The sequence below is a fragment of the Palaemon carinicauda genome, chromosome 32, assembly GCF_036898095.1.
Source record: "Palaemon carinicauda isolate YSFRI2023 chromosome 32, ASM3689809v2, whole genome shotgun sequence".
Lineage (NCBI taxonomy): Eukaryota > Metazoa > Arthropoda > Malacostraca > Decapoda > Palaemonidae > Palaemon > Palaemon carinicauda.
The window spans coordinates 21,099,635-21,122,909 of record NC_090756.1 but is presented as its reverse complement, the minus strand read 5'-3'; positions in this window follow the sequence as shown (position 1 = coordinate 21,122,909).

Genomic DNA, 23,275 nt, shown 5'->3' with positions numbered 1-23,275 from the left:
TACAAAGGCTGACATATTTAGTGCTCCATTAGCCTTGGAGAGCCAGAGACAATTTAGTCATTGAAGGACACCACTGATCACTTGTTCGTCTATGCTTTCTCTACATGGGATCTCCCTGTTCTGTTCACTGACCAAGTAATGTTTCCCAATGCCTTTCAGCCTATTTACCTGGTTTACCGATTGCTCAATAGTCTGTCGATGATATGACTCAGAATAACCCTGGCAGCTGTCTAATGCCACATTAATTGGTATCTGGTTTAGCTATTGATCTTAAAAGTACGGGAAGATCTACCCATCTCAATTTAGTCAGAAGATTCCAATTTTGAGCGTTTGATAATTAAGAATTCACAAAATTATTTGAAATATCGTGATATTGTGAATTTACTTTGATGAGTAGTGAGCAGGCGAAGAATAAGTCAACTTTGTGTCCTGAGAAGGTCCCCGATCATAATCCTATTTGTGGTGTAAGCCTTTATTATTCTGGGCATCAAAGGAGGCATACTTTTCCAGTCAAAGCCTCTCTACGGTGGATTACGGTTCTCCCCATCTTCCTCCCTCAAGGGACAGTGGTAAAAGGCTGTCACTTGCCCTTTAACCAGATTTCAGTCTATAGAGTTTGGACCCTTCCCCTTCAGAGGTTCAGCCTTTGCTCAAGAGTAGCTCCAAACAGTCTTCCCTCTTCAAGAATTCAAATTCCCTTTTGGGATGTCACTTGAGTCTTGGGTTTCTCACCTTCAGGAAGAACCTGTCATTGGTGCTAGTCCTGAAGATAGGAGTCTGGTATGGCAATACTACCTTCATTGCCCAATAGCCTGGATAATCTTATCGTTGTTCCGGTGGTAGCCACTGAACATAGCTCCCACACGGAACAAAAAGCATCTCGTCTAAGATACCAGTTGCAGTGTAAGTCGTGGAGGAGAGGTGAAAATGTAGCCATTTTTTCCTTCGCATTTATTGGAATGAAGCAGTTGTTCCATTTTGTATTAAGGTATCTTGCTATCTTCCCAGACAAGGGTAGGAAGGAAATCCATTTCTCAAAATGACAATGCATTCAAACAAATCCTTTAGGATATCGGCTCTTCAATGACCACCTACCAATCTCTTGTAAGGTACCTAGCATAACTACTGCAACATCTTTGACCTGAGGTTGACAGGAATCGCCATTTTTCCTTCTCCATAGGATCAAATTGCTTTGGCATATTTCCTGGATATGTAAACCATTCAGTTTGGTTATAGGGACTTCCTCCCTCCGTAGGATAAGTGTCCTATTAAAGGATGAGGGTGTGTGTTTGTGTAGGAACAAATTACATATTTCTAAAGTAATTTGTAATTTTCCTAACTACAAACCCTAGTCTTGTAATTTACCTTGTCCATCTTGGCCTCCCAGAAAGTCCTAGGTTAAAAGTCCAAGTGAAGGTCACTAGATGGCAAGTGGGGAAAGGCCTATTCTCCACCTGCCAGCAATGATATCTGCCTTGTTAAAAGTTTAAACGACCATTCCAGCATCGTCAAAGTCATACTCATACTGAAGTACTGGGGTTTTTTTAGTTGGGTAAAATAAACGTTAATTTAAAAAATGTCTGTTTTGAAATAGTCATTGAGGTTATCTTGGTTAATATGGTTAGAGATTTGCCATCTTGTCAGTTATGCAGCTGAGAGAATCTAGTTCAAGCCAGTTTAAAGTATAGTTGCCCGTGTTTGGTGGCCGGGGGTTGTTTCCAATGAATCTTGTTAAAAAATTTGCCCTAGGAGTTAAGCTAGGTGTAACCTTTAAGCTTGTAAAGCATTTTATTGCAGTCTTGGGATTAGATTGTTTGGTTTTCTAGTCATAACTAAGTCATTTGAATGATAGTATAGACTCCTTATGTTGGTTTAGTTTTATCTAATGGTACAGTATTCAACATTACCCTTTGAGCATGTGCTTGGTACTGAGGGGCAATCCTTTTTTAATGTTGCTGACCCATGTCAACACAGTCAGCATTTATAGAAGGCCAATTTCTAGCAGATAAGGTAAGGCATAGTTTAATTTCAGTGTCTTGGAGTATTTAGAAGTGTTATGGCTTTGTGAAGTAGAACATTAGGTTAGAGGTGTCAAGGTTACGTCTTTCTAGAGTCCTTTTTTAGAATCTCATTTGTCTTTTTGTGGTGTTTATGTATAGGACTTCATAGTATGTATTAGAATGTGGTTTGTGGAAAAGATATGTAGACACAGTTATAGTCAGGAATTAGCAACTAAAAGTTTGTATAGACAACTGATAGCAGTGTGCTTCGTTATTGCAAATTATGGCAGACTTGCAACTGTTCCCTAAGAAATTGTGTTGAATGTTTTTTGTAGTTTCATCTTGGCTTTGATTAATGCCTAGGTAATATGCTAGTAGAGTACAATATTAGATTACACTACTTGACTTTGAAAATCCATTTTCTCGAAATGATTAGACCTCTTGGCCAACTTTCTTGCAAATGCGTAAGTGAAATAAAAAGGTTTATTAAAGAAGATTGAGTTTGTGCATGCCTAATGGTTGACTTTATAACTAGAATAGTTTTGTTTTCTTATTTCTAAAGGTGTATTGTTGGCATTTTATAAAATTGCATGTTTTCAGCTTTTTGTCAGTAGGTAATCCGATTTATTTGTCATGGGTAAATTTTAATCTAAATATTGTAAGGTTATACAATAAAGAATTTTCATTAGTGTGCCATATATCAGTTATTCATAATTATCATTTGCTTTTTCATTTGAGCTAAGTAAAATTTGGTAACTAAATTCTGTTGGCCACTTTTCAATATTTAGTGAAACCATATGTTTGAAGTAAATTCGTCAACTATATTCTGTTGGGCACTTGTCAATCTTTTAGTGAAACCATATAGTGTTTGAAGTAAAAATATCTTTGCCTTATCCTTGAAAATTGAATAGTTCTGTAAAGCCTAGAAAATTTTTTATTTATAGATTGCCATAGACAGATCAGTTTCTTAGTATTGTGAATTATTCTTAGTTTTATAGGTTAGATTGCCATAGACAGATCAGTTTCTTAGTATTGTGAATTATTCTTAGTTTTATAGGATTGTGAGGTGATTAAATAAAGACCCTTTCTTTGGAATTGCAATTCCCAATATGAAAATTAATTTTCCCAGAAAAATGGAGTTTTTATGATAAAACAAAGTTTTGTGAATACTTACCTGGCAGTTATATATACATAGCTAATTATCTCTATTTCGGCAGAATTTTTCTAAAACTAGGCAACCGCCTTGTAAATTATCACTTTCAAGTACATTTTCCAAATGAGAAAATATTAAGTCTCAACTTTTTTTGAGAAATTTGTAAGTCCTTTATCAGTATATTTAATCTTTGAAAACATGCATAAAAATGCCAACATCTACATCATTAAATTTCCTTTCATTATGAGCGATTTCTTAACCAAGTTATTTTTATCTTATGGTGAGGAACAGTTTTGTAAGAATTCACAAGACTTAGTTTAGACAATCATACATACCCTGTTTTAATAATTAACTTTGCAAACGGTAGCAGCATAATCATGAATTTAAATTATCAAAAGTATGTCTATTTAGATAAAATGGTTTAAAGTAATCTTGCTAATTTGATTTCATTAAACAATGTTTATAATTAGTAATCATAGTTGATTTTGTCTTCAAATGAAGCAATAATCTCAATTGTTTTTCAGTAAATTTGATCAGGGGAAAACTGAACTTTAAATAAGAGTAAAAATTTGTTTGGTTATCAATGTATATGTGACAGGGTTCTCATGTTAAATGCAGTCAAGATCACGGTTAAGGCATCTAAGTAGGCTATTACTAATCCTATGTAGATGCGATATTAGTAAAAACTAAATGTTTAATCAAATTTCTAAGTGCCTTTTGTCACGAGACACGTCGCCTATATGTTTAAAACGGTCATAAAAATTGTCCGTTATAGAAAATGTATTGGTGACAGGAATCTCGTGATAAAGTTAAGGAAAGATCTTGGTTAATTATTATTTTGTCTTTACTATAATTGCATATATGTAGGATATGTATCTGCCTACTTAGATGCATTAACTGTGATCTTGACTTTGCATTTAACATGAGAATCCTGTCACATTTACATTGATAACCAGATAGAAATTTTTACCCTTATTTGAGAGTTCAGCTTCTGATAGAGAAAATAATTAAGCTTTGTCATTACTTCACATAAGTTTTGAATATGATGTAGAAAAAGGTATATATTTTATGTACAAATCTTGTAAACTAAACTAAAAATGTATAATAAAATCAAGAATAAAATAAAACCAAAGTTTTAAACAAATTATTTTATTTACCAAAGTATAAATTTTTTTTTTTTTTTATAATTGTGTATATTACTGTCGCCCCAAAATAGGGCTGACCTTGAAGGACTGAGTTGGCAGCTAACCAATGAGCTTTTTGCCCTCCTGTCCCGTCACCGGAGACCAAATGAGAGTAAGAAACGATCCCGAGGGAACTCCCGCGACAAGTCTGGAGTCGAGGGTCCCTTCGCTTCGCGAGCGAGTAGTCTGGCATGCGACGACTGCATCCGATTAGCGGAAGCCATTTTGTGTCATTTGGACAGCCTCCATTTGGTAGCTCTTAACTGAAGTTGGTATAAAGACAAGCTCAAAAACTCTAAGGATGTTAATACCCCAAGACTGGTGTTGAGAGAGAGTTATATTGGTAGGAGTTACATTACAAAGCATAACCAATTCTTTTTAGGTTTTTGAAATGTCACACAATCAAATGAAACGCTGACTTGGGAAAAATTCTTAATCTGTTATAACTTGGTGAACAGGCAAACTTTACAATTCCACTTTGCTAACTTGAATCAAAGTTATCTTGTGCTGTACAATTATGACTCCACATGAAGTAACTGGAATAGAGATATTTAAAAACGCAATCGGTAATAAAAGACGTCTTTTACGCGATTCAAAATCCCTTTAAACTTTTACCAGTCAAAACGGGTCCATAACTAACATTATAACTAACAAAGATTAACATACAATGTTGCATTAAGACAGGTAATTTGGAAAACACCATAGAAATTAAGGACTTTTCTTTCAATCTGATGTTTATTAAGGTAAATCAATTTCTTAAAAGACCATAATATAGTACATATTCAAATGCTTAGCTCTGGTATGATAACAGAATCTAAAGGAAACGTGATAGAACCATAGTTCTACAATTCTCTTGTAACAATACTTTCATAAGCAGAATAAGTTCAACTATAAAGTCAAAATTCACCAAAAGTATGACAATATCTCGAATATAACCATCGGCGTCAAGCAAACGTTTCTTCATAACACAAAAAGTTATCTGATTACCATCAAATATTTCCCAACTTTTCGAGATGTCTTCTATTTGCTCTGAAAATGAACACAGTGTTTGCTCAATTAAACACATGATTTATGGAATGCAATACTGCTGTGAGTGGTCTTTGTGCTATACAACCTGAAATCTATCTATGATATATCATTGCATCATCATCAACACTGAAAAGTCACCTGAATACAAATCTAACATCATTATCGTTCAGACATTTCTAGTATGGGTAAAAGTCTTAAGTTTACTAAAGTATGGAGTCACTTTAAGTACAATTTCTTATACCAAGATAATATCTTCATAAAAACTAGTGGAACTAAAGACGTGTCCCAAACTATATGATTCAATAGCTCTTGTATTAGTACAATTATGATGTTCCAGCTAATAAGGTGTTTAATCAAGGGCTTATAGCTTCCCTTATAATGATGCAACATCATACAAAGCTTACCAGCAAAATAAACTCAAGTCCCAAGAGCTTAGACTGACAACTATGCTAAGAAGCAGACAAAAGTATGACTCAACCTGCAAACTGCAATGGGACATCTTCAGTCTATTCTTATAATTTGAGAAAATCTAACTCCTTTCTACTTCCTTCATACTTGCAGATGATGAGAAGCAGATTGCATCAGCATTTAAAAACCACAAGTTGAAATTCAAAGGGTCATGACTATGACAAAATTGTACAAAACACTAAAGTAACCAAGGTATTGGTAATCAAATATCTATCCATCAATCATCAAAACTACGGAGTTTCAACAGAACAAGTATAAGAATGAGATAACCAGTACATCAGACTTTCCATGTACAATATATAAGATCATTATTTAAATCAACCAATGAAAATTCCAGCCCTTTCACTTGTAATCCTGATCCTGGGTATAAATACCACCCGACTGCAGCATTCACCTCACTCTCTACCTGAAGAAGAGGAAGGACTTATCCTCGAAACGCGTCGTAGTTTTTACTATTTTGTACCAAAAGTTTTACTTGTATTTTGTGAGAATATACTTGAAAAGTCTTCCCGATTTTGTCATTCACCCGACTGATGAATTTTTCAAGTCTGCTGGCTGATTGCAGCGCTCTAGAGAAGAGAATTATTCGGAAAATAGAAAAATTGGATAAGAAAATAAACTCTGCCGATGCAGCCATTACTTTTAACTCAACCTGCCTAAAAGAGGGTCTCCTACCACGACATTATTTAAATACACAGATCCAGTCTGAGGAAGCCAAACCCTTGCACATGCACCATATGAAGAGAAGAGATAAGTATCAAGAGCAACTAAGTCTCTAAGCTTCCCTTGCAGAAGACACACCAACCTATGAGCTCTAATTAACATAACCGGCATCAGAGATATAGTGACCATGAACTGACTATTAAAGGTGGACTAAGATAGTCAATCAGAGATATAGAGACCATGAGCAGACTATAAAAGTTGGACTAAGATAGCCAAAATTAGAGAAATAGAGACCATGAGCCGACTATTAAAGATGGACGGGAGTTCATTACTTGATAAGATCAAGGGCTGTCACAATCTACTTGGGGTATTAGATGCAGATCTCACTAGAGATAGATTGAGGGACGGAAAAATATCCCAACTGCCACGCTTGCAAACATCTAACCAATGATGCAAACAGGAGGGGAATAAGTCCCAAAGCAGTCAACTACAACACTTGTGAACAAGAATTAGTCTTTTCTCCTGCAGATATTAAAAAATACATGAGAGACTTGCAATCAAAGAAGCTCCTGCCACCTACTACACAAACGCATCAGTCGATATTGTCACTGATGGAGCAGACTACATAGTATGCCATCATAATTCATAGTGTAAGCAGAATCTGTCAAAAAAGCACTCAAGAACAAGTAACTGATGATTACTCTAGGTATGGAATGCATTAAGAAACAAAAGTGCATACACACAATCTAGTAATCACACTTAATATCTAACAACGAAATTCTCATTCAACTGCTCAAGTGTACAAGAAATTGTCAGCCCATTCTTATTCAACCAACTTCAAAGAATGTATAGTCCCTTTCAACTTTGATTGCTTGCAGAAAAGAAAGTCTTCTTGACTGCATCAAAGTCCCAATTTAAAACAAAAAGGACCCTGACCATGACATGGAAAATATAAAATCTGTACTTTATCAAGACAATAGCATTCAAACATGTCAATGCACAAAAGAACTTCCAAATTATGGAACCTCTACATTTAGAGTACAAACGGCGTCAATGACCTTCGATGTCAGGATGCCAGCGAACCTCAAATCATTCATTCATTCATTAGAGTACAAAGTCTACTATGGTACCTCTCTATTTTGGAGTAGAAACAATATTTTCTATGGAATAACTATGAACTCTAATTTAGCATAAATGAAGAGATTGAAAAAACCTTAAAAGACAAGATCAAAGGATCTTCATTGCCAAACCATCTATCAACTAAAGACTGTACAACAGACTATTCAAATACAATAAACTGATGCCCTCATTTGAATAGAGATCCACTTGTAGCCTGCCAACCTAGCGCAAGAGTAGCCTTCAAGGACTCAAGCACAATCATTAAGATATCATCTTGACTATAGTATCCCAGCCACAAGCACACATTAGCCTACATGACCTAGCTAACAGAATAGGCAGTAAAAAAACCAATCCCGAGCTATGAATTGAGGATGGACAGTACATCCCTTAATAAGGTCAAGGACCGTGTAAGTCTACTTAAAGGTTGCTCATTAATAACAGAGGCAAGGGACAGTAACAATGCCCTAGAGACTGGTCATATATACATATGATCAGCAACCAAGCTCCTATCTCCCCAAGCTAGGACAAGGGATGGCCGGGAAATGGCTGCTAATAACTCAGCAGGTAGACCTACAAGTTCCTAAAATCCCCCCTAGCTTTAACTCACAAGAATGGTGAGGTTGCAGACACAAGAAACTATCGAGTTTGAGAGGGTCTTGAATCCCAGTCAAGCATAATAACAGGCAGGGATGTTAAAAAGGAAGAACACGAGGTGAGGGCTTACAACATACAATACTCTAACTTCTATATCTCAACAATGATACAAACTGAAGAGGAACAACAACTCTTACTAGCATTAGCACCTGCAGCTATAAAGAACTACACAAGAGGCTATCAACTAAACAAGAGCTCCAACTACCTATTGCTTTACACAAATGGATCAGTTAGTCAGACCATTGATACAACAATCTGCCCACATTTTTAAAAAAGGCAGATATTCTGTCAAAACAATATGGCCACAACACAAGCGATTCTAGGAGAAATAGTTGGACTTCAGAAATCTTCCATTAAGAAACTGTAACTCCTGTTCAACACTCATTTCAAAGAAAGAATTCAAGCTATTACAGCATTTATACCAAGAGAAATTTACAATATTTCCCATGGTGTGAACATACGAAATAGCAAACTAACACCAAAACAGAGGGTGACCTTAAACTGGATTCTAAGATACACTAATGCACCATGAAAGTCAAACCTATTACAAATATGGTACAGAACTCAATGTCAATATTTGCAAGAAACCAAATTGGTGTCAACAACATTACACATCTGTAATGTGGTACAAGTCTAAAACCTTCAACCATATTCTATCACAAAGAGCCCTGTGATAGGTAAAGACTTGCTATCCTTGCAACAGGAAAATAAAGAGCAAAGAGCCAGCATATAGTATGAATAAACTTCATGAATTACTTCCTTAAGAGTCCAAGTACCTCTGAAGCAGGAGTCACCATCATTATACTCATTTGTCTCAAAGAAAACACCTATCCACCACAATACTTAATCAGAACTGGGATGGACTAAAAAACCATAATAACCTGTTTTGCCCAATCCATATATCTCCTTTCTGGCTACTGGGTAATAACCAGGACAAGACTTATAACATTTGTACTGCTACCACTTTTGCCAATCTTCAAAACGAAAGATTTCATACATACTAAGATAGAACAGTTAATATAGAGTACATAATACAGACACGAATACTATCCAAACTAGAATCTAATCTATATGTAAATTATACGGAGAATGAAGAACTTTTAACAAAGATCTCAGATCCAAGCACAAAGTGGTATTCACAAGCAATTGCAAACCAAAACTGACTTTCTCAGATAAGTAATGTTCAAATATTCAAGTAACCTGGTTTCTAAACATGATTACAGAGACGATGAAATGCAAGAGAGATTTACAGGTTCGCTGTGACCCTAGCAATTGAGAGAGGAAACGTCTGATATCCACAATACACAAAGTAAGGTACAGCTTAATCCATGAGGGTCAGAACAAGGAGAAATGCAAGACTGGAAATTCATGGAAACCTGGATAAATTCAGCAAAGATACCATATAGAACATGAAAGAATCAAGGAAGGGCATGATCTGTTCCAGTAAGCATAAATATAAAGCTACTGTTACGGGTACAGTGAAAGAAAATTCAACCTGATTAGGAAAAAATCTAAGCCCATATAATAAATGTTTCCTCTACAGTAGAGAGAAAACATTGTAAGGGTACACATGTTGAACTGTGCCAGAGAGAGAGAGAGAGAGAGAGAGAGAGAGAGAGAGAGAGAGAGAGAGAGAGAGAGAGAGAGAGAGAGAGAGAGAGAGATCATTTTAGTATATCACGGATCAAACGAAGATTAAAAATCTTAATGATCCCGAATTGTATTCTGTTAAGACCGAACAAATCAACCAGGTTAGGAAAAATGGTTGAAATTTGAAAAGTGACCAATAGTTACTTCTTATAAACTGCAAGATAAACATCCCGCTTTAATCTATCATGTAGAGAATAAATACAATAATATCTTCTCTTCTCTACAGGATACAAAACACAAAAAGACACAGGAGAGAAACAAGTTTCTTATACAGAGGTTACGATGATACCTGATAAAATCAACTGGCTCTTGTAATGTCCAAGTGTGAAAGAATACAAAGCCTAGATTATATCATACATGGCAAAGGAACAGTATTTAGACAAGCTGCTCAAAACAGCATTACCTTAAGTATGACATCCAGAAAAGATAGTGAGATAGAAGTACAATACAACAGAGTCATTGATATGACAATTTTTGAACCAGCACCTGAAAAATGGCTGGTTTAAAGGTCAGTCATGAATGGCAGAGGCGAGGGACAGTGACAATGCCCTACCTAGTAAGAATGACCTACAGACTGACCATATATACATATGATCACCACCCAAGCTAGGACCAGGGTGGGCTAGGTAATGGCTGCTGATGACTCAGCAGGTGGACCTATAGGCTTCTCCAAAACACCCATTCTTAGTTTACAAGTATAGCGATACTACAAGAAGCTATAAAGCTTGAGCGGGTCTCAAACCCTAATCCAGCTTCCATTAGGGTACCATAACCAAGGTGAAAGGAGAGCATAAGAAAGCTCTTATAACACATCAGCAACCAACTTAATTTTAAAGACTTCCATGGTAAACGAAAGGGAAAATCTCTCAATTGCCACAAATGAAGGGAAATGTCCTTATAAATCCAAGCAAATGGAAAATTCTTTATACAATAGACTAAAATCCATAGCAGATTTACAAATGCAGACAAAATACAATAAATTTCAGTGTATAATGTGATCTTTAAATAAGACCAGGTCGAACATTAGGGCACATTTTAATGAATTTAGGTCTGCTAAATCCTTTGGACCACAGAGAAAGAAATCACTATGGATTCAGAAGCTTAGGTATAGTACCGGAAAAATTCCTTTTATGTGGGAACATTAAGAAAAGACTTTAGAATACTTGTACTACACAATTCTTCAGGCCAAAAGAGAATTAGATCCAGAATATAGAAATGCAAGCAAGAACTGGGTTTAGGAATAAGTCTCCATTGGGAGAACAGGATTAAGTGAAGTGAAAAGTTTTCTAAGTTTCCTTGAAAAAGGAAGCCAATCAAAAGCTAATTACTGTTTACTTATAAACAAAAGAGATTATGATGTTTGAGGTGAACATCAAAAGGACCTCGGGGGAATGAGAGAAATGATACTCACGGGAGTATATCATTCCAGCAACTTCCTCAAGACAATTCATTCCAATATGTATCGTGACTTTCTGAGTCTTACTACGAATGTCACAGGGCTACACAACACAAAAAAACTTCTTGGAATAAAGAAACAATACTTGAAAAGTCAGAAAAATAATTTATCCGCTCAATTTATCTTTGTATTCAACTAAAGTGCTGAGTCTACTTTTGAAATCTTTGTCGTTAGGTTAAGGCCAAATTGCCTAAAGAAAATACTGGCTCAGAAAACTGAGAAAACAGCTACTATTAATATGGATAAATATCTCAGATTTTTTACAGTTTTATTGTTGGTGCATATGAAAGAATCTGTAAAACCGACAAGATTCTTTTCCACAGTTAAACTTTGCCTCATAAATGTTATGGTACGTTTATATAGCTAGCACTAATGCAAGCTTTATAAGTAAAATCCCTCATTTTCAAATAAAACTTTCATTTCAGCACTGGTTACCTATTATTCTAAAAGCAAAATCTCTAATAAGGATTTTATTTACTGCAACATACTGGTATAACTTTAAATAACAAAAACTTTTTCATTAGCTCATTCCCATTTATGCCTTCGTCCCCATACTTCTTTCTAAATAATATTTCCAACTAACAAACATACATTGATATTGCTTTAGACACTGTGCATTTAGTGCAACTGGGGTGCGGCCATTGATCTTAGCCATCGGGAGGCACTATAAACGTAATAGAAGCTATGCAGTAAGTGGAAATGCTGGTGACCCAGTGATTTTTGCATTCTGGAAGAATTCTAAATGTTGTAGAGAGAAAATAAAATTACAGATCACCAAGAATACGCAGCGATGATATTATAATCAACTTCAAAAGTCCTTCCTAAGCCTACAATCTCAATGTGATTGAAACCAAGAATAGTTGCTGTGTCAAAACAAAAAATTCTCACTGGAATTCTTATAAGTCGTCAGAACGATACTTTGGCGTAGATTACACGTAATCAAAAGTAGATTTCATAGTCAAATACAGTTTACTTACTGACCAGTCTTTGAAAGGTAAGGATTCTAACATTGCGATCAAGTTAATCCGACTCTTATGACTACGGTAAGCAACTCTTTAACCTATAGAATCTCTTGACAGAAGCAAGCAACAAGAATCACCCACAAGGAAAAAACTGCTAATACCAGTATGCTGTTCACATCAAAAACAGCATAACATAAAGGAATAGGTGAAGAGAAAATTCTGTGAATTAAAGAAGTCTTCTCCTAAAACATTTTCTGCTATTCCATTGCCCCAGACATCAGACATAAATTTCAACTTAACGAAGCATCTAAAATGTATCGCAAAGACCAACGAGATATTAGAAGATCATCGACAAGGACAAAAAGACAACGGAAACTCTCTTCATATTACCTACAGCATTCAGTAGCAAATATGAAATGGCGACCATATCCGTATCACATGCCTAAGCAAGGCTTCCATGCGATTCATATATCCATACAAAAAGGCCCACAATATAGTAAACATTATAAAATGCCAAGAATATTCCTATTTGCATACCTATTGTGAACGATACCATTGATGGCATATCAAGTTCTCATTAAGCAATTCACAAAATGATTTCTACGCCATTTTATGAAACAAGACAACATTGGTTTATATCAAAACTCTGAACCTGAGAAATGGAATCTCATGAACTCTCTCTCTCCCTCTAAATTAATTGTTATAGTAATCCTGTTTCCTTTTCCTGAAAGATTTAGTATCCTAAATATAATAAAAACATACACAAAGTTCCTCCATAACTTTTAGTGGGACATGTTCCTTTTAAGAACTAAAAATGCCCTATGGATAATGACTCTCAATATTCACCTTCTCATGACTTTTCTGCGTTTCTTCAAATGCAATGATATATATGTAAATATATTCCACGTTATATAACACAGAACCACAAATAGCAATACTGCATCTACAAATCTACGCATAACATTGAACACACACTGAAAACTGTTCATTTTCAGCTCAAATAAAAGAACATACATATAAAAAAAATCGAGAAATGTTTTACAAGTAATTGATACATTTGTACAATATGAAGAAATGTTTGCTTAACTCTGATATACATTTTAGTGAATATGACATCCTCACAGTAGAAAATATTGTTTATGAAAATCTTTTTACTCTCAAAGAATAATAGGTCTATAATTTATCATTTTGTTTTCTTTTAATTCTGTTCTCATAATTAATGAGCTAAACATTTGGGATATGAACTGTATTATGGCATATATAGTACAGAGCATGACTGATTTACCTTAAGAAACATTTGATGAAAAGAAACTTTAACCTATATGAAAATTACCAAAAAACTTTGACATATTGACAACACTTTCCTCGTAATCTTATGCCAGGTACAATATTAGCAAGGAGGAAATTCTTACTGTAAAAGTTTGAAAAAATCATGAATTGGAGTTTCAAAAACGTCTTAAATAACTGAAAGCGCTTTTAAACATCTCAAATTCTGTTTTCACTTCCTCGGGAGTCTTATACAGTATGAGGTAATTTAGCTCCAAGTTACCAAAGTAGAACGGGAAATATTTAAACTATTCAGCAAGTTACAACAGATTCAGAATCCATCTCAAGGTTCAGCGTTATCTAATTGCGTGCTATTTCAAAAACCTCCGCAAATTAAGATTATGCTATGTAAAATAACCTCTACCAATAATAACAAGATCTCAACAATATAGTCTTAGGCTATAAACATCTTTAGATTAATTTATCAAGCTGTCTCCATACCAATTTCAGTTAAGAGTTACCAAATGGAAGTTGCTCAAGTGGCAGAAAATGGCTCCCGGCAACCGGATACAGTCATCACTTGCCAGACTATTCCCTTGCGAAGCGAAGAGACGCACGACTCCAGACTTGTCACGGGAGTTCCCCCGAGATCGCTTCCGACTCCCAAGAGGCCTCTGGCGACGGGACAAAAGGGGGTTGCTCATTGGCGCCAACCAATCAGTCCTCCAAGGCCAGCCCCTAGGGGTGCGGGCACTTGCCTTCATTTTTTTTAACATTTCCAAGTTTACTACGACTACGTCTGAAAGAGAACTCTGTCTTAAGGATACAACAGCAATTTCACATAACATCAGTGATATAATAATTTCCCTTAGACATAAATCTTAGATCACGATTAGCAAGTTTTTAAGTATCCTATCAGAAAATATACAAATAGTAATAAAAGGAATATTTCCTAGTAACTTCATAAACTAATTAGTAAAGGACATAATTCTTTAAACTTGAGAATTTAGTTGCTATAACGTCATGCTAATAATTCGTTTTATATTTCCGAAGTATCGTAAGAATAACTAAACAGTGAAGATTGCAGGAATTCTACGCCTAAATACTTAGTACTTCATCTACACCCTCAGTCTCACCTCATCTCACACAACAGCTATTTTGTTGTAAGTAAGATTCTTAATGAATTCCTACACCTATAATATTCCATGTACAGTACTGTCAAATAGCGTATACAGTAACTGTTCATATATTACTACTCTTAAAAGTTATTCAACTATATCTGACACTAAATTTTTTCTGCAGCAAAAATTTAACCACAAACTACATAATTTTCTTTCCTTTTAATTTTACTTTGTTCCTACCTGGCTGTTCAACTTCGCTAACATTAACTCGTTCTTTAAAAAGGTAAAACTAACTTTAACAGTTTTCTTTTCCCTAAGAAGCATTCTGTAATATTATATACAGGTGAGGTGAGTTCTCCCAAGACTGACAATTCTTATTTATATCTACAAATAGCTACGAAACCTGGAAAAACTATTAAATGGTTCAGATATGAAATCTAGAAACATTACTTAATGATCTAGATAACCTACAAAACTTGGAAACATTACTAAATGATCTAGATATGCTACAACTTTCAAAAGGAAAAACTAACATCGACAGTTTTCATTTCCGTAACAACTTATCTATAATATTCTATATAAACGAGATAAGTTTTTTCCAGCTAAATCATTAATACGAGACGAACAATTCCTATCTATAGCCACAAATATCAATTAGCTAAATGATATTCGGATTTATGTCAAGAGAAATGAATCTAAACATATAAAAATAAGTTCTCTTTTACAATAATCAAATTACTGTACATAGTAAGTTTTGATGTACAATACATAAATATAAAAAATGTACATTACTGCAGCAGTGGACAAATCAAATGGTTTTTAACTCAGGACAAACCTAGACTTGAGTAAACCTGATATTCATTCATATGGCAACATAACGTCTATGAAGCCATACTATAGTGAATATAATTCAAACGAGATACCTAAATACTGTACAACCGGTTATCTTACGATACGTCCCTGATTTATACACGATATCTTCGGATAGTCGTTCCGGGGGTTAGAACCCTGTGATACCCGACAGTAATTCTCTTATAATATCAATCGCAGAAATATCATACAGTAGGAAGCAGCCGGAGGGAACTTCCATCAGGACGACATGGCTATCTCACCCAAAAATAGATTTTTCCTACGTCAAAATTCCTTTAAATACCTATTAAAATCTGCCAATTGTTTATTTCCATGCATAGATATGCATGTGCGTTTCAAACTTTACTTTAAAAAACCATATATTAAATCTGAATTTAAAGTTACAGAATATTAAATTCTACTTTAAAGGAACAGAATATTAAATCATACTTTAAAAAACAGTTTTGTTCTGTGATAAATCTAAAAACAGGTTACTGAACCGCATATTAAATTTGAGTTTAAAGTTACAGAATATAAAATTCTACTTTAAAGGAACAGAATATCAAATCTTACTTCAAAAAAGTTTTGTTCTGTGATAAATCTAAAAATAAGGTAACTGAACCTATATTTACATTAATTAACAAGTAATTAATCTACTAGTCCTCCTGCCTAAATTTGAGATGAAAACTCTATTTTGATGTGTAGCAAACTAACAGGACACCGATTCCTGCGTAGAAAATCACTGCAGTTCATAATGACCGACACAGATATCTAAATTTTATACAATTTAGATTTCTAAAATAAATACAATTTGACCACTGCTGCAATAAAACCTTAACATTAACCCTACGATGTTTATAACTGGCAGACCCCATTTGGAGTTTCTCTACAGAAAAGGAGAGTTCTTTAACTACGGTAGTTATCGGTTGATGTCGAGGTCTAGATTACACATACACACTCACATACAAACAAGAACACTTTTCATTTGGTTAACCAAACGGTAACTAATCCAAGCATCCCTGAATAAAATCAAGGCAATATTCGTTAACCCCGTGCCTCGTTCTAGCAAAAAAAAAGTGTCTTACATGCATTATGTCACAAACATTTTTTTCAAAACAGTTGAGCCTTTCCTCGTTTGAATGAATAGTATACGATTCTCAGGTAGTTTTGTTGAGGTAATTAACTCTATACCTTCACATATACACATGCATATACTCAAACTAATTGTCCGTACACTTTTTCTTATTCTTCCTGATTCAGCATCTACTCCTCATACAAGAGGATATCATTTACCCATTCACACGCACACACTCGCACTCACTCACACAAACCTCTTCTCCAATAAGTAAAATGTGATCTGCCTGTTATAAACACCTTCAAAAACTAATATAACTCCTAACTAACGCAAAAATTAAACAGAACAACAACACAAAGTGTCAGGAAGGTATTTACCCTGATAACTACAAATTAAAGATTACATCAGTTGATTCAGACAAGGCAATCAACTCTAGACAAAAAAGAATTCTCTCTAAAGTAATGATGAAGATTTACCGAAACTTGAATTTAAGTAAAACCCTTATTTCAACAATAGATTCATAATGATCCATAATGAGTTTAAACACTTCCTGACACTTGGTTGTTTACAAACCCTTAACGACTCAAATTATTTCAGGCAATTCAACCAATAGATATAAATGCAAATTCAACTGATATAAATATCAGATATTGTATCAAAACTCATAATGAAATATTGTAATAAAACAATATAGTATAATATTGTAGTGGCTGATGTGGTAACGTCCCTGACTGGTGAACGCCAGGCTGGTGTTCGAGGCCCGCTCAAACTCGTTAGTTCCTTTGGTCGCTGCAACCATTCTTGTGAGCTAAGGATGGGGAGTTTGAGGGAGCCTATAGGTCTATCTGCTGGTGAGTCATCAGCAGCCATTGCCTGGCCCTTCTTGGTCCTAGCTTGGGTGGAGAGGGGGCTTGGGCACTGATCATATGTATATATGGTCAGTCTCTAGGGCATTGTCCTGCTCGATAAGGCAATGTCATTGTCCCTTGCCTCTGCCATTCATGAGCAGCCTTTAATGGACTATTTGTTTACTTTTGCAGCTGAAAATCATAGTCATGTGAATTAGGTGAATCCTACCCTAAGACAAAATTTAATAAAATTTGACTTGAAAATATCATCTTTGAACCTATTAAGTTTGTAAGTTGAAGACTTTCTGTAATAAAATTAATTAAAAATTACATGGTTTTGATTACATCATATATCAAAATCTTCAATAGCATTTCTATCATCCAAGCACTCAGGTATTTAAATGATCGTACCTCAAGCAAGTACTCAGTCTTTCCTTTGCATTATTATTACTATCATTATCATCATTACTAGCTAAGCTACAACCCTAGCTGGAAAACCACCTTCATTCACACAATTATATATTCCTTAAAATCTTTAGCTAACAAAAATGTTACCAATTCTGAACCACGTCTATGTTCCCACTTTCACTTAAAATCAATCTAGCTGAAAATGAAACCCCTTCTTCAACTAATATGAAAGGAAAATCTCTCAGTTATTATTATTACTAGCTAAGCTGCAACCCTAGTTAAAAAAGCAGGATCCTATAAGCCCTTATACAAAGTACCCAAATGAGGAAAGGAAATATGGAAACAGATAGAATAGTGTGCCTGAGTGTACCCTTAAGCAAGGGAACTCTTAAGAGACCTAATCCTATCATATAAAAGTGAAGAGAACGACCATACTATAATACAAAATGTGTCAAACTTCGAAGCTGAAGAAGATTCATTTCTAAATCAAGAAACTAGTGACATGTATATGAATGATGCATCTAGTCTAATGTCCATCATACATACACACACACAAACAGATATGCTCAAATTTCATACTGAAAGCTTAACATTAAAACTAATGACGCTAGAGTTATAGAGGATTTTCGTATTCAATCCAATGAAGACTCTTGAACTGCATAAATGCTATGGCCCAGCATGGAGGCTCCCCTGGTTGAGTTAAAAGGACGCTGAAGACTTGAGCGCTGGTCTGTAGTTGAGGGAGATTTTACAACTTCATTTTATGGCATTTGATTCCACACAAGATGATATTATCTGAAACGAAACAAAACAGTTTTGGTATTAAAAATATTTGCATTAAAACATTTAACAAAATATTCATAGCAAGTAAAGCGGTTATAAATATTTCATATTAAATAATAAAACCTTATATAAATTAATATAAATGCTCGTAAAAATATATTGTACAGTGGAGCAGTTTCATCATAAAAGTTCAGATAATTTTCATAATTTCTGATGTACACTTGTAACACAATACTTATTTACGTTTTAGTTAACTCGGTGGTTTAGTATAACTATTTACCAATAAATATCTTAGGCCCGAGATTTTCCAAAATATGTGGATAAAAATTTCTTAGGCCGAGATTTTCCAAATCCAAATTACCTGGATAAAAAATAAAATCTCCCTCGTTTCTTCCCAAAAACAGTCTAATGTCTCAGACAAACTTCCATTCATTCTCCATTTAAACATTCCAAGATTCTTTTCTTTGGGATAAATGCTACTAAGAATAACTAAATCAAACCATTCACATATACTGCAAATATCCAACGGAACAGAAAACAAAGTAACATAATTGTAATACTATATCTTAGGAAAAAGAAAAAGAAAAGTAACAAAAGAAAAAGAAAACAAAAGAAAAATAAAAGCAACAAAAGAAATAGAAAAGTAACATAAGCGCAAAGCCAAAATCACAGAACTAGAAACCAAACGAAGGGTGAAGCTATGAAACCATAAGGAGAATAAACCAGGAACAAGAATCTTCAATTAAAACAACGAACACTCGACTTTAAAAAACTATACTAGATTCCAAACTCTTCAAACATTAGATCATTAAAATCCAGAACAAAGTAAACTCAAGTGTGTTGGTGGGTTGCCACTTGCCAGTAACTACCGACACCTCGTTATGAATCTTGACAACAGAGTTCCAGCTTCGATGAAATTATACTCCTACTAAAGGACAATGATAAGAACAATAGGTGGATGTAAACAACATAAAAACTAAAACCTCAAACAAGACAAATTCGGAGATAATTTTTATTGGGGGGTTTACTTTCGGCGTAGCTGAAATGACGAGCCATTAGATTTTAACGAGGGTTAAACTACCCCCGCGCTAGTTAGCACGGGGGTAGGGGAGGGGTAGCTAGCTACCCCTTCCCCCCCCCCCACACACACACCGGTGAGCTGCTTCACTTCACTTAGAGGTAGGACTTGTCTTGGGGGACAGGGCTGGCGGGCAAATATGCGTAAATAGCTAAGGTTTGTATGGTTAGGAAAAATACAAATTATCTCCAAATTTGTCATTTGTTCCGTAACCGAAATACAAACCACGCTATTTACATAGGGTGACTTACCCTTAGGCAGGGTGGAAAGTCCCCAGCCTTACTGGCTTTGGCTTACCTGGGGACTCAGAATCCGAGTGAGCAGCACTCGAGAAAAAGTCCCTGCACCTCACAAGTTTCTTGCTACGCAAGAAACGTGCGGCCTACATAAGTTGTGTGTGGAAAAATGAAGTGTGACTCGTCCTAGGAAGTTGACCTGAAGTCCTTTATATGGAATTCTAGGCTAGGACGTCCCCATACCACCTCGTCAGGGTATGGGGGACGCGACAGTATTATTCTAAATACTAGGAACACAAGGAAGCATGGTTTACCTGCAGAGGTTTGAGGTCAGCTATGCAGAGACCCAGGATGCTGCTTTCCCCAAGAGAGGGGGAGGATGAAGAACGAAGTAAGGGCCAGACGTACTCTTTCATTCACGCAGACTAAAAACCGGGTAACAGTGCCCTCAATCTTCTGCTACTTGTCCATTAAGGAGCCAGAGGTTAGACCAGCTGTTATGCAGCCACTACAGGGCCGATAGAAAAAGCATCGAGGCTCCTGTGGGTCACGTCCTGCAGGTAGTGGGCTGTGAAGGTCGTTTGACGCTTCCAGACCCCAGCTTGTAGCACCTGCGTCACAGAGAAGTTTCTCTTGAAGGCCAGGGACGTGGCGATGCCCCTGACATCATGTGCCCTAGGGCGACGTGACGGAGGAGGGTCTGGATTCAAGGCATGATGAATGGTCTGTCGAATCCAGGCTGAGATGGTATTCTTGGTGACCCTCCTCTTCGTCCTTCCCGTGCTCACAAACAGAGCTTGCACGCGGGGACGGACTGCAGCTGTTCTCTTCAGATAACGTCTCAGACTTCTTACTGGGCAGAGTAGCAGATGATCTGGGTCATCTGTTACGGAACGGAGACTCATAACCCTGAAGGAGTCGAACTGTGGGTCCGGCACTCCAGGGTTCTGAGTCTTGGCAACAAACTCAGGGACGAACCTGAACGTTACCTCCCCCCATCCCCTTGAATGGGCGATGTCGTATGAGAGACCATGAAGTTCACTGACCCGCTTGGCCGAAGCCAGAGCGAGCAGGAATACCGTCTTCCAAGTCAGGTGTTGGTCAGAGGCCAGGCGTAATGGTTCGAACGGGGGTCTCTTCAGAGCCCTGAGAACCCGAACCACGTTCCATGGAGGAGGTCTCACTTCCGACTGAGGGCAGGTAAGCTCGTAGCTTTGTATGAGTATGGGAAGTTCCAGCGAGGAAGAAATGTCTATTCCTTTCAGCCTGAAGGCTAGGCTTAAGGCAGAGCGATAGCCTTTCACCGCCGAGACCGAAAGGCGCATTTCCTCCCGCAAATACACGACAAACTCCGCTATTGCTGGAATAGTGGCATCGAGGGGAGCGATACCCCTCCCACGACACCAACCACAGAAGACTCTCCACTTCGCCTGGTAGACCCCTGCAGATGACTTTCACAGGTGTCGAGACATCCTCTCCACAACTTGTTGCGAAAAGCCTCTCTCTGTGAGGAGATGCTGGATAGTCTCCAGGCGTGAAGCCGAAGCGATGCTACGACTTTGTGGAAGATGTTGCAATGTGGTTGTCTGAGTAGCTCGTGTCGTGGGGGAAGCTCTCTCGGGAGTTCCGTCAGGAGCTGCAGAAGGTCCGGGAACCACTCTGCATGATGCCATAGCGGAGCTATTAAGGTCATCGACAGGTTGACTGATAGTCTGGTCTTGTTGAGCACCCTTCTCATCAGACAGAACGGTGGGAAGGCGTAGATGTCGATGTTGTCCCACCGTTGTTGGAAGGCATCTTGCCAGAGTGCCTTGGGGTCCGGGACTGGGGAGCAGTACAGCGGCAGCTTGAAATTCAAGGCTGTCGCGAACAGGTCCACTGTCGGGGAACCCCACAAAGTCAGGACTTTGTTGGCTACTTGAGGATCTAAAGACCACTCAGTACTCACTATCTGCGAAGCTCTGTTCAGACTGTCGGCGAGCACATTCCTTTTGCCAGGAATGAAGCGAGCTGATAGACGTATCGAGTGGACTTCGGTCCATCTCAGTACAGTATCTCTACTGCAAGATGGGATAGCTGTCATGAAAAGGTACCTCCCTGCTTGTTGATATAAGCCACTACTGTGGTGTTGTTGCTCATCACCACCACGGAGTGGCCCGCCAGGGTCTGTTGGAACTGTTGAAGGGCCAGAAATACGGCCTTCAGCTCTAGCAGGTTGATGTGGAGGTACTTTTCTGATTCTGACCATAGGCCTGAGGCCCTCTGGTTCAGAACGTGGGGCCCCCACCCTTCTTTTGATGCGTTCGAAAACAGCATCAAATCCGGGGGAAGGACGAGAAGATCCACTCCCTTTCGAAGGTTGTCGTCGGTCAGCCACCATCACAGGTTCGTCCGTTCCGCAGGTCCTATCGAGACCAGAGAGTCCGGGGAATCGATGCCTTGATCCCACCGGGACTTGAGCCGCCACTGCAGGGATCTCATCCTGAGGCGGCCGTTGAGAACTAGACGGGCCAAGGAGGCTAGGTGACCTAAGAGACGTAACCAAGATTGGGCTGGAAGGTCTTCTCGACTGAGGAAAGGCTTTGCAACCCTCCTCAGCCTTGCTATCCTGTTGTCTGATGGAAAGGCTTTGTGGAGATTGGTGTCTAATATCATGCCTAGATATACCAGTCGTTGTGTTGGGAGCAGAGAGGACTTCTCGAGATTTACCATGATCCCTAGATCTTGGCAAATTCCCAGAAGCCTGTTTCGGTGTCGAAGAAGGGTCAACTCAGAGTCTGCCAGGATCAGCCAGTCGTCCAGATAACGGAGGAGACGGATGCCGTTCCTGTGCGTCCACGAAGATATCAGTGTGAACACTCTAGTGAACACCTGGGGTGCTGTGGAGAGACCGAAACACAGCACCTTGAACTGGTAGATCTTGCTGTCTAGGCTGAATCTTAGGTACTTCCTGGAAGACGGATGGATTGGGATCTGGAAGTACGCGTCCTTCAGATCCAGTGTGCACATGAAGTCTTGCGGTCTCACTGCAAGTCTGACCGTGTCTGCTGTCTCCATGCTGAACGAAGTTTGCTTGACAAACTTGTTCACGGCTGAGAGGTCGATGACGGGTCTCCAGCCTCCAGACGCCTTCTTTACAAGAAAGTGTCGACTGAAGAAGCCTGGGGAGCCGTCTACGACCTCCTGGAGAGCATCCTTCTTGAGCATGGTCTCGACTTCTGCCCAAAGGGCTAGCCCCTTTGCCGATCCCATGGCATAGGAGCTCAACGACAC